Raw genomic sequence first — 14,571 nt, 5'->3', positions numbered from 1 at the left:
GTCAGAGGGAACCCCCCTTTCCCACAGCTCCGTACCCACACGTGGCCCTGCAGCTACGACCTTCCCTCACTCCCTGCCCATCTTCAATCAATCCCTGGTGCATTTTGTGCACAACCCATCTTGGCTGGGGATAGAAAGAAGGAGACAAGCAGGACTGGTGATCCCAGAGCCTGGAAAAATAGCCGCAAGCTTCAAATCCCTATGTGCCTCAGCCTGTAGCCCTTGTCATTAAATAAACCCAGTATTTCTGATCCCACAGCACTTCAGAGAATGAGCAGTCCATCCCTGCATCCTGAGAATGCTGCAATCCCCATCCTGGGGCCAGCAGCCCCCTGAAAATCACCATTTCACAATGGAGAATCGGAGGGTTGATTAATTGTCATCGCTGCAGCTTGCATTCTTACTGATATAACTAATGGCCACAAAATTATCCAGCCCTCCTCTAATTTGACTCTCAAGACATAACTGCTCCTGCACTCTGACCATGGAAATCCCATTCTCTGTGCTGGCTCTGGTTTTTGGCCTGGTCCCAAACCCCGTCTTTCAAATAATGGCACATGGGACAGAGGGAAGAGTTCGGACAACCTCTGCTATCTCCATCAGTGCAGGAATATGCAAAAAAATCACCTCTAATTCTTCTTTCCAAGATAAATCAGCTTTAGTTTTGCCAGTACTTGTTCTACCCATACCCTGCACTAATGCCAGCAAGCCTCCTTTCCCTTCTCCAGACCCTTTCAATCCCTGCTAATCCAGCCTGAAGGATGTAGGATTTGAAACGATACGTCCCTGGTGTAAATGTTGGTGCTTGACAAAGACTTCATCACAATGATTTTGTTGCATTTTCTTTGGAGAGGTTGACTGAATTTGGCTTTTGAACCATATGTTGTCTGGGCCCCTGGAACTTTGCAAAGCTTGTTCAATTTGCTGAGTTAAACCCACAGTTGATTCATAGCTCTGATCTTTTCCTTGCTCATATACTACAAAACAGGAGGTGGGATTTTCAAATGCAGCCAGTGCCTCCTGAACGTGGGTTGCTTTTTAAAATCCTATTCGTAATTACCATTGCTTATGGTTTTTCCATTCTAGGAACTCCAAATTGCTCAGTATTGCTTGTCTGCAAAAATTTGGAAAAAACTCCCAGAGACGTCATTTCCCAGGGGCCAGCTTAGGTATCACGACACAGCTGTTCTAAGGCTTTCTGCAATGAATATTATGCATGCACACCATTTGAGTTTGCTCTCATACAGTAACTTTCTTTTCCTTCCTCCCTTTCTTCCGTCTTTCCTTCCTTCCTTCTTCTCTCCCTCTCTACCTCCCTCTCTTCCTACCTTCCTCCCTCCCTTCCTTCTATCCTTTCTTCCTTCCCTTCCCTTCCATTTTACAAGGTGGCTGACCCATCTCCATGGCTGGTGTGTGCACACACCACAGCAGAGGAGAAACGCTCCTTTAATGAGGACGTATGCCCAGCAGATGATCTCCCCAGCTGTGTGCACGGAAAGCCAGACTTCACGCGAGTCCCTCATCTGTGTGATGAACACTCAAGAGTCGTGAACTCAAGGAATAATGACTCATTGCGTGCATATTTTGCTAAGTACAGAGAGCTCTATACGGCCTACTAAGTAGTCCTGCAGCGGTGAGATTTCCTTAGAGTAGTCCTTTTTTAATGTTTTTTAAAAAAAAACAAAAGTCAAGAAAGAGGAAGAAAACGTGGTGGGGATCCATAGGGAGGATGCACAGTAAAATGCTAGCTTTGCAAAGCAAGTCCCCTTGGAACACGAAAATGAGAGAGCAAACCCTCTGGATCCTAGACCAGCTCATCTTTGCTGCAAACTGGGCCATTACCACACACTCAAGCCTCAGGTGGCTTTTCACAAAAGGGTGTCTGAATTTGGTGACCAGTCCAGTAATTCCTGGTTTCCTCCTTTGCTACTGTGTTGGGTTTGTGTGTCAAGGTTTTGGTAGTGGGGGGCTTACAGGAGTGGCTTCTGTGACAAGCTGCCAGAAGCTTTCCGCATGTCCAAGAGGGCCAATGCCAGGCAGTTCCAAGAGGGACCTGCCACTGGCCAAAGCCATCAGCAGTGGTGGTAGCACCTCTGTGAAAACATTTTTAAGAAGGGGGGGAAAAAAACCCTCCTGTGGAACCGTTCCTGTTTTTAAACTCCTGTTTAATATCTTCATCAATGATACAGACAGTGGGATCAAGTGCACCCTCAGCAAGTTTGCAGATGACACCAAGCTAAGTGGTGCAGTGGACATGCCAGAGGGACGGGATGTCATCCAGAGGGACCTGGACAGGCTTGAGAGATGGGCCCATGCAAACTTCATGAAGTTCAACAAGGCCAAGTGTAAGGTCCTGCGCTTGGATCGGGACAATCCTTGTTACTAATACAGGCTGGATGAGGCTTTGAGCAATCTGGTCTACCGGGAAGTGTCCCTGCCCAAGGCAGGGGTGTTGAAACTCAATGATCTTTAAGGTCCCTTCCAACTCTAACCATTCTATGATTCTATGATGTGATAGAGAGCAACCAACCACAGCCACAAGCCACAGGGAGAAAAGGACCTTTTACCTAGCTCTGAAACAACAGGTGAGGGGCAGAACTTCCACAGACCAAAGCTGCAGGTGCCCTGCACGGGCACAGGCAGGACCTTGCACCCCTCGCCCAACCTGACTGAATCCCAAAAGAGGAGGAGGTGCCCAACCTCCCCAGCTTTGCTGAGAGGCGGTGAGTGCTCAGCAGGTCCACTGCACTGTAAAAGGTTTGGGGACCCAGTACAGGAGCCCAGAGGGGTAGGCTGTGTGGTGTGGGGACCCTGGCACCTGTGGGTGCCACGGGATGGAGGGCTCCAGCCAAACCCCAGCTACTGCCTACTCTTGCTCCAGAGGCAGCACATTGCCAGACCTCCCCGTGCAAGGAGCAAAGGAGCACAGCTGAAGTTTGCAGAGACCATGCAGTGACACCGGGAGGTGGGTGAGGGCTCACAGACCCAGTGCCAGATATCGGGGAGCATTTCACCTTTGGCTGGGATTTTGCAGCACAGGTAAGAGCAGCATCGCCCACTTCCCGGCTCGCTCTGCAGCCTGCAAGGATGGGGATACGGCGCTGGGCTTGCTCCCTTGCTGGCTGCTCCGGTGACTGTCACCGCAGAAAGGTCAGCACTGACGGAGAGCGGTTGCGGTGGCCCATCAGGCCACCCCTCCCAGCCCACCACAGCTGGTGGGAGCTGCCCTTCCGTGGGCTCTGCAGCTTCCCCAGCCACGGCGAGCAGCTCGCTCCTCTCCAGGGCTATGAAAGCAACCCTAACTACAGCTGCATCCTGAGCTGTTGTAAATTGTCTGGAGGCCAAAACACAGATTGCTCCCGTGCAATCTCATCTCTCACCTGCAGCCACACTGAGAGCTACCTCCTCAGAAGGCATGGAGAGCAGGGGAGATGGATTGGGAGAAGAGCTGGAGCGCAACAACGCTCCGGGAAGGCATCACATTAATGCGAGAGATGTGACAGGAGGACACCGAGAGGCAGAGAGCGCGTGGCAGCAGGAGGCTCGGGAACATTTTGCTGCAAGAACATCCTGACAGCTTCTTGAAATTAATGGAGGCAGAAGCGGGCACAAGAGGGGCTGGCAGCACAGCAGCCCTGACGAGCAAGCTCACCACAACAGGAAGCAAGGGATCTGAAGCCCACCTTGCCCAGCTGAGCAGCTTTCATTCCCCAGCCTCTCACGGCTCTGCATGGGGAAAGGAAGACAGTTTCCAGCTTTACCCTTTCTCTCTGACAGCTTCACTGTGGCCAAGGTGTACCTCAGACAGCTCGAAAGTGGAGACCAAGAGAGGCCACCCAAAAACCTTCCCTGGCAATCAACTTGCCTTTGTTAATGCCACTTGAAGTTGGCAGCGAGGAGCCACTCTGCAAACCCCAAAGCCCCATCACCAGCACCAAGACATGGCATAGTCCAACCTCAACCCCCACATTAATACCTTGGTGGGAAGTGCTCTTAAATTCAAGGCCTCGGTTATTCAAGGCCAGCAGACTGGGCAATGCTTTCGGCTCGGGCTGTGGCGCAGCAGGGCAAGTCAAGAGCCAGCGTTCCCAGGGACCACCTGGACATACAGAAGTCAGGATAGCTGCTTGCTCTCTCCTTTTTCTCTGGGGTCATTGCAAGCTGCCACCAATGGCCGTCAGATGATGGCGGCCTGAGCTCTCATTTCAACATGCACTTAGAAACAATCACAGGTTTTAAAAGCTAGGGATGGGAAAGCTCCTCTGGGGAGCAACATTAAGTATGAGATTTCCCTGAGTAAGCAACAGAAGATGAAATGAATAGGCATTGATCTTCTCCTAAAGGACTTTATGCACATGATGTTGCTAAATTCTCCGCCTGGGAAGTACAGAGGGTAATCTATAAAATCATTTTATTTGACAACACGTCCGCTTCCAACACATAAGGCAACAACTGGATGGTTATTTGATTAATGTGCTAGAAAATATTGAGTATCTCTCTGTGTGGAGACTCTCATTTGCAGGAATTATTGCTGAGGAGGTTAAGAGGATGTGTCTGCGTGACTTTGGAATGTGAAATAAGGCTCAGCTCTAAAAACAGCATAAGTCAGGAGATGTCACATAGTATATACCATTGAAACAGGCAGGGCTGCACAAGGGCAGGATTTACAGTCCCCGGTGGGATGCTGTTAGCCTGTATGGAAAGCAGCCAGGACAGCAAGGTAAACATCCCTGGGACAGTGAGAAGTACCAGGAGATCTTTAGTAACTCATTAACGTGAATCATTAGTGCATACACCTTGGGTCAAGCCACCGCATTCTTGACACATCTTGATATACCCAAATCCTCATCTGATTTGCTGTGGGTGCAGGTCCCTGCAGCATGAATTTCAAAGCGTGTGGTGCCAGTCTGACACTTCCCCAGAGCTCTGCACTGGGCTGGGGTTTCAACAGGGAACTACAGATAGGACCTATTCATTCTGCCAGAACACCTCATTGAGAAGTCCTACCGCAGAAATGCTGACTAGGTAAAATGTCAACATTTGAGGCAAACCAGATGGGATTAAGTAAGACTATGTATAGGGGGGAGCTGTCTTTGCCCAGCTCACTGGCAGGCGGATATGGAACAAAGCAACATGACAGCGCAGGCAGACAAGGTGAAGAAGCCAGCAAGAGAAGCCCTGATATGACGCACGTGGTCACATGGAGTTGTGCATTAAGTAACCCAGGGTGGGACAAGCTGAGCCATTTTGAAGCAAAGGATTAGGCTGTCACATAGCACACAGGTGTTTGAAGAGGAGAATCATTAGACCCCAAAGCAGATTCACTAAACTCACCAAGATGATGAGTGATCTTAATTTCAACAGGAAATCATGGTAATGATTTCAACAGGAAAGACAGACAAGTTGCACATTGGGCTTAAACTCATGCTTATGAAAGAAAACTTTTGGCTCCCATGGGGATTACAGGGGGAGGAACAAGTTTTGAAGCATCTGCAACCACCGGCGATGGTCACAGTTTGTTCTAGCAGCCAGGTCAGAATTGAAGGTGCCTCTAAGGTCAGAGCAGACATTGGTACCAATTACCTAAGCAGACGTCAACAGGATAAATGAACTGTCAGGATAGAGTTTCAAGCAGATCATTGATGTGCAAGTTACTGATGTATGAGTTACAGAAGAACTGGTGCTAGTACAGGAGCTGGAGACAAGCCATTGTGGGCCGCTTTCCAGGAACTGGTTGTGTCATTCATGAGGACCTTGGAAGAGCAGCTGTAAGAGCCACTCCACTCTGTGCAGCAAGCACATGGGGAACAGCCCAGACCACCTCACCACAAGACCAGCTGGCTGTAAAGTATCCTAGACCCAGAAATGGGTGGGTTTTTTCTCTTTTGTCTTCAAGTTGGCCTATGGGATAACCAGATGATAACTAGTTATCACCTTCTCATTAAAAGAGTTTTAAGCAGTGCTAATCACTAGGTGTTATTCTACACATAGAATACCTACGTATTTCTCCAGGCAAGCCTGAAGCCATCCAAGCAAGTCACTTGATACTTCTGTGCTTCAGTTCCTATATCCATGAAGTGACTGTGATCCTTATTTCTCACAGGGATTTGATAGGGACCAGTCCCTACTTGCTTTGAATGCCTACTGTGGAAGATGTTATAGTGATGCAGCCATAAGGAGGGTGAGGGAAGAAAGCAAAGAGAGCTTGAAGTGTTGGTGGAAGAATCACTTATTCACATGAGTATCAGCTTATTCTGCTTCACCTGATTTGGTCCTCATTTGAAGGGAGGTGTACATTTCTCTAGGGCACCTCCTCTTCCTTGCTAACGTTCCTTTACACCATTAGGGAACCAAAAAACCTCAGAAAACAGGGAAGCAACTGCTAGCACACAGCTATCGACCTGTCTCTGGGAAAGGCCAGTCCCACCAAGCCATTCCTAGCAGATAAGGTGGTTGTGCAACTGTTTTTTGAAAGCTTTGAGAGATGGTCTTCTGGAAAATCCTTCCCCTTGTTTCAACTCTTTACCCCTAGGAAGTCCTTCCTAATGTCCACCCAGACTGACAAGATAAAACTTGCTGGGAGGGAAGCCAAGAGAAGCCTTTGGTGCTGCCTCCCGGCACACATAGCAAGGAGAGCTGCTTATGTCCCTGCTGTCCCTTCCCACACAGGCAGGGGCTGGGACCTCCCAGGTGACCCAGAGTCCTTCTGCATGTCCCTACCCCTGCCCTGCATACAGCACATGGGGCATCTCCACTCCATTCCTGTGAGGGCCAGGGCCAGAAACATTTATCTCCTCTGCAGCAGGTCACAAGGAGGAGGAAAAAAGTCCACTGAGGAAGACACTGTGCAAGAAGTTGCCATACCCCTGAGGCAGAGACCAAGACTTCAGCCCAAAACCCTGTGTGCCTCCCCATGCCTGACTGCGTGGGACTCTGCTGGGGACCACCGGGAGCTCAGCGGCTCTGCCTGACTGGTGTTGGCAGTGCAGTTTGTGCACCTCGCACCAGGTCTTCATATGAGATAAAGGAGGAAATATTGACACAGAAAGGTGATTTCCCTTTGTGTATTCCCTGTGTAATCTTGGCTAATTAGTAAATTGGCTCATGTTTCAATTAGAACTATTGAAAATGCTTTAGTAGCTGACGCATGATAATTCACGGGACATAGCCAGGACTAAAGCCATATTTTTTAAAGTCTTTACTTAGAATCATAGAATGGTTAGAGTTGGAAGGGACCTTAAAGATCATAGAGTTCCAAGCCCCCTGCCATGGGCAGGGACACCTCCCACTAGAGCAGGTTGCTCAAAGACCCATCCAGCCTGGGCTTGAACACTCCCAGGGATGGGGCATCCACAACTTCCCTGGGCAACCTGTTCCAGTGCTTCACTACCCTCACAGTAAAGAATTTCCTCCTAATATCTAATCCAAATCTCCCCTCTTCCAATTTAAAAGCATTACCCCTTGTCCTGTCACTACATCTCCTGACAAAGAGTCCCTCTCCGGCTCTCCTGTAGGCTCCCTTCAGATACTGGAAGGCTGCTATGAGGTCTCCCCGGAGCCTTCTCTTCTCCAGGCTGAATCTTGTATCAGAAACTTGTATCAGAAAACTTTAAAGTGTTACCAGTAAAAGATCTATAGTGGTAACTGGTAAAAAAAATGAATAAAAAAGTAAATTAAAAACAAAATAATTGCCCAACTGTTATCCTTCCTTTATCTAGGACAGGAAGACTAAAGTGGTCCCTCTGTGCTTGCGGTCAGCTTCACTTTTCAATTTGTGTTTGTTTCCTGCCACAGCAGCCTAGCCCTTACGTTCTGCTGCCATGCAGAGACATGACACGACACGCCAGTCATGTCATGACATGTGTTTCACACCTACTTTGTACCAGTGCAAGTAACTGTACCAGCAATGAGAAATCAGAGCCGCTAAGCTGCAGGCAGGTGAGCCCATTAAGCACTGTCACGCCTTGCAAAAAAAATCCTTAAGCACGTGGTATGTTATTCAGGGCAACTTAGGAGGTGAGGTATATCCACATGTGTCAGCCACGAGAATCAGCACTGGGGCTAGTAAATGGCAAACGTCTCACACTCAACTCAGAAGCCCTGAAGAGCTGGAAAAGGCACAGTAGGAAAGCACACAAAAAATGCTCTGGGAACTTCCTTAACACAGTCAGCCCTGCCAGACAAACAGATTGCCAAAGCACTCTCTATTTCACTTTGTTTGAACATGATACAATGCTCTAATACTGACAGTTCTTCAAGGGAACATGCCACAATTTGGTTTCAAGAATTTCTGTGGAGGGGAAGAACACGGCTTGTTAAACCCCCTTTCCCTCAGCTGAGTCAAGGCATTTAAGTTGGGTTGCACAAGCATAGCAGCCCAGCTCTACAGGTTTTTATCTTTATTCAGTTTAATAAAGCTTTTTTTCTTTTTTCCCTATTAAACATTTTCAGGTTCAGCTATAATCTTTAAGTTCCTCTTTAAAAAAAAAAAAAAAAAAAAAACTGGGCTGATCTGTGCATCACCTTCCAGACTGTTGGCTCCAAATACTGAAGCAGTGTGTACAGACACAAGAAGGCCCTTGCCTGATCTGCTGCAGGTCAGCTTTTTCTTGCTGACCCTATGAGACTTGATGCTTCAAGGCCAGGGGAGAGCAGACAAAGTCTCAGCAGCCTGTGGAGCTATTTGTTGAGGTCTGTACAATAAGCACTTGTCTTGTACAAGTAATAATTCAACTTGGCAGCCCATGAAATCAGCCAGTTCTGGTGGGTACCAGCCCGGTGCAGGTGCAAAGCAGTGTCAGGCCCCTGGGCACGGACATTTCTCTCCTCCCTACCTCAGGCAGGTTCCCAGGGGAGCATCTTCTCTGAGAAGACGCTGTGCTCTTTTTTTCCCCTCAGAAAGGAATTTTAAAAGGACCCACTGTGGTCACACGGTATAAAACTTAAGAAAAAGTAGAGGGTGGAGAAAGAAGGAAGCAAGAGAATTTATTCCTCAGACTTTGAGTTCTTCTGCTTCCAGCTTAAGTCTAACACACCACAACAAAAGCCTACAATGTCAAAACTCATCATGGATGTCGACAGCCAAATGAAATACTGGAGATGCTTCTGTTTGCTCTAAAGAATGGCTCCAAAACCTGACAGGGTGCAGAAGTGGGAGTGCCCTGGACAGGAGATGGTAGGCTGGACTACCTCAAAGCCCCTTAAGATGTTGTGAGCAAACAAGGAACTGGCATTCAGCTGGAAGGGACCCCTGTCCCACCACAGTGCTCCTGAATCCCACCTGCAAGACACTCATCACTGGCTTTTATTAGCAGCCCAGTGCTTCAAGCTGTCGCCCCTGGTTTTAGACTTTTCACTGAAGGCATGGAGATTTGGAAGCTATATTTAGATGTCTTCTCTATTCTTCAGCAACAGGGTTGCCATGGAGATGCTGGCAAGGATGAGAAGGTGGGGACGGAGGGGGAAAGGAAGTTGAGGAATGAGAAGTGCTGGATTCAAAACAACCCTCACCAGCCCAGGAAGGCTTTAAAATCTTTGTAGGGTAAAAATTGCTAAAGCTTGTTAGCTGAATAAGTCCCCAGCACTGCCTGATGTGGTGGCCCTGCCGTGCATCACTCAACACTTTTGAAGAGACCCAAGAGGTTAGCCTTTGAGCACTGCTGCTTTGGGATAAGGTGCCCCATGGACCTGAGCTTGCTGCCCTGGGTGTGCGCGCTGAGCACTGATCCCTGCCTCAGCTCATCACTCCTGTGAGTGCTGATAGCCACCTGCACCCTCAGGTCATCCATCCTCACACATCCAGAGGACAACCACCCACGTCCTCCTCCTCTGGGCACAGCTCTGGAGGACTGCATGCCACCCGCTGCTGGCTGTAGCTCAGCTGAGCTCTACACAACTTCTTTGACCTCTCTTCAAAATTCAGTTCTCTGCAGAAACCTTCTGATGTGGGGGTGTCCAAAACCAAATCTGTGGTGCCACGTGGCATCCCAGCAGAGACACGCAACCTGCTGCTGCCCTGGTGCCAAAAGCAGCCCTCTGGGAGCTCCACTCAAGTCCTGCTGCTGTGCTGCTTCACAAGCTCATACTGACTCTGTACCCAGCTGGCTCCTGGCAGAGCTGAGGTGGCTTTGTCTCTGCTGCCGACAGCAGAGGCAGACAGGGAGCTGCAGCTGAGGACAGAGCTGCCCAAAGTTCCCCAGCAGCACAGGCAGGGACACGCTGGCACACTGGGGACGAGCCACCCAGCACAGGAAGGGAGGCTGATGGCCATGGGGACCTCAACTTCCTGATCCTACCACCACAGCAGGTAGGCTGTGGTGAGGGTGAAGGTGGCCACTGCCAGCAGGGATTAGAGATGCTCGATCTCCCCCATGACACATCCACATCCCCCGTGCTGGCAACAGCTGCAGGCACAGCCCAGATGTGCAGCTGTGAGCAGAGATTTGCACCTACTGCCCACAACGCTGCTCCTTCCAGCACAGACAATGTTGGTGGAGACCAAAAGCTCCTCTTAACGTGGCTGTTCCCAAGACTTGCTGTCCTACACTTACAGCGCTTGCAACAAAATTTGGCTTTCCAAGAAAGGTCAGAATAACCCACCTAATTCCCAGCGTGGGAGCTGGCATACCTCAGCTCCCCCCTGCCTGCCTAGACCTCCTTCCTGGCTTCTGCACACAACAGCATCCCCAGATTCCAGTGCTCAAAGCACATCAAAACTGGTGGAGAGCTTTCCCATCACAAACCTCTCTGGACATCAGCCTTGCGAGTCCCTCTTTACCTCCCTCACCCTGCTCTGCCCACAGACCCAGGCAGCCGGTGCTTCCAGCTCAGCAGGACGGTGTTCAGCCCAGCCACTGGAGTTGTGCTACGTTCAACAGAGCAGCAAGGCAGCAATCTGTAGGAAATTAATGAGCTGCAAACAATGCTGTGCAGCTGCCAGCCTGAAACAAGCCTGCTCTGCACGCTGCAGATACAATTATTACATATGAACAAAAGGAGCTGGAGCCGGGGTGCTTTGGCTCTGGTCACAGGCTTCTTGTGACCAAGATAAAGGACGACAAGCTGAACTGCCACAGCACCACCAAGGTTGCATATCCAACCATTTACACAGAGCCAAGATATTGCATCTTTATCCAAGGCCCTGTACATTTGACCAGGTTCAGTGTTTTTTTTCTCTTTTGTAGCACCAAAAATAGGGTTGAGGAGGCTCAGCTGCATCATTTCAGTTCTTTGGGACTGTTTTCATTCTATTTCTTACCTATTAAAACACACTGGAAAAAAAGAAAAACAATCAGGACCATTTGTTAGCTTCCAGGAGCTAATGCCTCAGTAGGAGCTGCAGGTTCCCAGGAGGCAGCCAGCCCCACTGGGCTCATGCTTCCAGAATCCAGAGCTTTGGACTGTAAAAAAGCCACCTCCTTGTTCATAAACTGAACAAAAATAATGTTATCGGTCAGCTCTTCAGCGAAGAAGAGTGTTTCAGAAGGGTTAAATCTGGGAGCAGGGCAACCTTTGAGCCTTGCTTGATTTTGCAGATGACCTCGCTTCAACTCAGAGGGGCTGGTGGACACATTCCTGCCTCCCCACAGCTGGTCCCCTCACAGGAGAGCCCAGCTCAGCCAGAGAATGGAACCAGTGCTGCACGACCACATCAAACAGACCAGACCACGGCCTGCACAGCCCTCCCACCCAAGCGGGTCTCCTTTAATCAGCATAGTCCTCTATCATCTTACTGCTGTAATTTCCACCGTAACGCTTCGTCCCATCTCAGCCTTCACATGTGGATCCAGCTTTGTGGGAAGCGTTTTTGGCAAAGCCTGCTGACCAATTCACAGCAGAGACGGCTTGAACTCCTGGAGTCTCTGGCTGACAGACAGGAGTCTTGTCCTGCCCTCTCTGCCTCGTGGCAAGAATTAGTGCCAAGGCCCTTCACCCATCCTAAGAGCAAGCCCTACCCTCATCCCAACATGCTCAATTCTTGTTCACCTTCTTGCTGTCTAGATCTTCCTATTGCAACTCCCCCAACACTTTGAATCCTCTGTCTTCTCCCTTTCAGTTCGTGACGGCACTGCTGAACAACTGTTTGACTTGACCTGTGGGGACACAGCCCAGCCATGCTCCTCGTGCACTTTGGTGTAAATCCTTTCAAACTCCCACTGAATGTTGGGTTTGCACCCTGGTGCCACACGCTTCTCACCATCTGGTTAGAACCATAACCTGATAATGAAAAACAACCGTTCTCCCAGCCTTGGTCTTCCACCCAGCTTGGTGGTGAGTGCAGCACCCTTCACTCCAGCATCAGCAAACATGTCCCTAGAGGTCTAGTAACATGACACAACTGCTCTGAAAGCTAAAACCTCATGCAGACCTCTACAACAAATCCCTCGCAGTTTCAGAGGAGGGGCTGTTATCTGATGAGCTTCCCCTTTGCCCTCCTAGCCCTTTCACCTTAAAAACGTAACTCCCTGACTCCATCAAGAGTCTTTCCCATTATGGGACCTAGAAGACTTTTTAGGACTTGAAATACGAAGATAAAGAGCTGAAGGAAAAGGAAAAGGTGCATTTGCTTTTATTATTTTTTTTTGAGCTGATTTTGATTTTTTCTGAAAGGAGGTCCCATCCCATCTCTCTGCCCAGCCAGAGTGTAACTGGGTTGCAATGCCATTGGTGCCTGAGCATCGCTCCCTCCCTGCTCCAGCCTCCGCTTTCTTCCAGCTCGCTTCACATGTGCCCTGCAGTGAGTGTCAGTGCTCTTCCAAGGAAACTGCTACACACCGGGGAGACTGTCAGGAACGGGAGCCTTCTGCTCTGTCTGTCTGTTTACCAGGATGTCTGTCTGTGTTTATCAGTGGCTTATTCTATTTTTCAGATGCTGTCCCTAGCTCTGCTCGTTGCCATCACGCTCCCCCTCCGCTCCCTTAGCCACCCCAGAAAGGCACTGGACTAAAATGCATGTTGAGAAATAAACTCTCTCTAAATGCTAAAAGCCACCCAGACTGCTGCTGATTGCCCGGATCTCAACACACGCCTCGTTGGTCTGAGGTTCTCCCCCGGCTTCGCACCCGTGGGTAGGCTGCACTTATCTTTGCTCTCCAGAAGCAGAGCTGAAGCAGAGAGGATATCAAAGACTTGCTCGGCTTCGTGGGCAGCAATCAGCTGGAACAGCCAGGAATGAAACACAGGAGCCTGAGTCCCCCCCCGGATCTCTCCCTGGGCACTCGCCCGGCCTCCCCACTGCCGGGAACACCCCTGGCGCTGGGGCTGCTGCTGGAGCTGGCTCCATGCCGCAGCTCAGCAGCCTGTTTCTGTCCCGTGACACACCTGCAGCAGCATTGCTGGGGCACAGAGGCTGCAAGAGCATGACAAGAAGTGCCCTGGGCTTGCCAGGTCCTCACCCACACATCCTCTCCTTGGGCACCGCCAAGCAGGCAGCCCACCAGCTTGGGGTCTTTGAATCCAGAACAGGGGTGTGAGCAAGAGCCAGAGGAAGACGTTTATGGCTTTCTGAAGTAGTCTAAGCAGCCCATTTTGACTCAAGCTGTGCAAGACTCAAAATCATGACACTGAACTAGGAGAAGTCACAGAATCATAGAATGGTTTGTGTTGGAAGGGACCTGAAAGATCACCTTGTTCCAACCCCCCTTCCATGGGCAGGGACACCTCCCACTAGACCAGGTTGCTCAAAGCCCCATCCAGCCTGGTCTTGAACACTTCCAGGGATGGGACATGCCATGCAGAATGGGGATGGGGCAAGCAGAATGAAGCTGCCTGGGCAAAAAAACCTTGTCCTACTATCATAGCAAGACTGAAGGCGAGTTGCATGTTCTACAATGGTAGAGGAGAGCCTGTGACCCCCTGAAAACCATAGGCACTGACTTTTTCATGGTCCTAATGTTGAGAAGGGTCTGTGCAGAGAGCCTTGAAGTGGGAAATAACTCCCCATGGAGGATTGAGAGATGGTCTACAGCAGAGAGAGCCTGCAGCTGCAAAAGCTGGCGTTGTCAGGCACATTTGCCTACAGAGAACCAGGTCACATCCCATTTCCAGCAAATTGGAAATAATCCTGGGTTGGTTTGTTGTGGGTTTTTTTGTTGGGTTGTGTTTTTTTTTAATGTTTATTTACCAGTTGGTGCCTCCTGCAGAGACAGACATTTGGAGATCTGTGACTGGAAAAAGGAGAAAAAGAAGCTTCTAATGGTATTGCCATCTCTTTAAAAAGCAATGATAGTAACAGTCCCTACTAGCCCTTGGAGCTTCGCATCTGACTCTGCTCCGACAGAGTGTGACTGTACAGGATGGCAGTGTTGGGCTCTATTTTAATTTTAGCCCAACCATTCCAGATCAAATTTTCACAGCCTCCAAAGAAAGAGATGGCTTTTATCAGAGACAAGAGTTATTAGTTTACAGTCCAGCTGTACTCTTTCCTCCTCATGCCTCAGCACAAATAATAACAGTTTTGCAGGCTAAATGAGGCTCTCCTGGCCATCTGTGAGACCCACTGAAGACTGAAAGATTGCCCAGGTATAATTTAGGATAAAATCTGGTTTTTGGAAGCATTTAGCACTGCTGAGA

The 14,571-nt window shown here is 49.5% G+C and overlaps 1 protein-coding gene across 7 annotated transcripts in view; it reads right to left on the bottom strand.

Annotated features, from left to right (window-relative positions):
• SLC8A3 (solute carrier family 8 member A3) overlaps positions 1–14,571 on the bottom strand; it is a 93,503-nt gene that overhangs the window by 22,812 nt on the left and 56,120 nt on the right. The gene's annotated exons all lie outside the window — the stretch shown is intronic.

Source organism: Numenius arquata, chromosome 6 (assembly GCF_964106895.1).
Source record: "Numenius arquata chromosome 6, bNumArq3.hap1.1, whole genome shotgun sequence".
Lineage (NCBI taxonomy): Eukaryota > Metazoa > Chordata > Aves > Charadriiformes > Scolopacidae > Numenius > Numenius arquata.
This window is presented reverse-complemented; position numbering and strand designations above follow the sequence as displayed.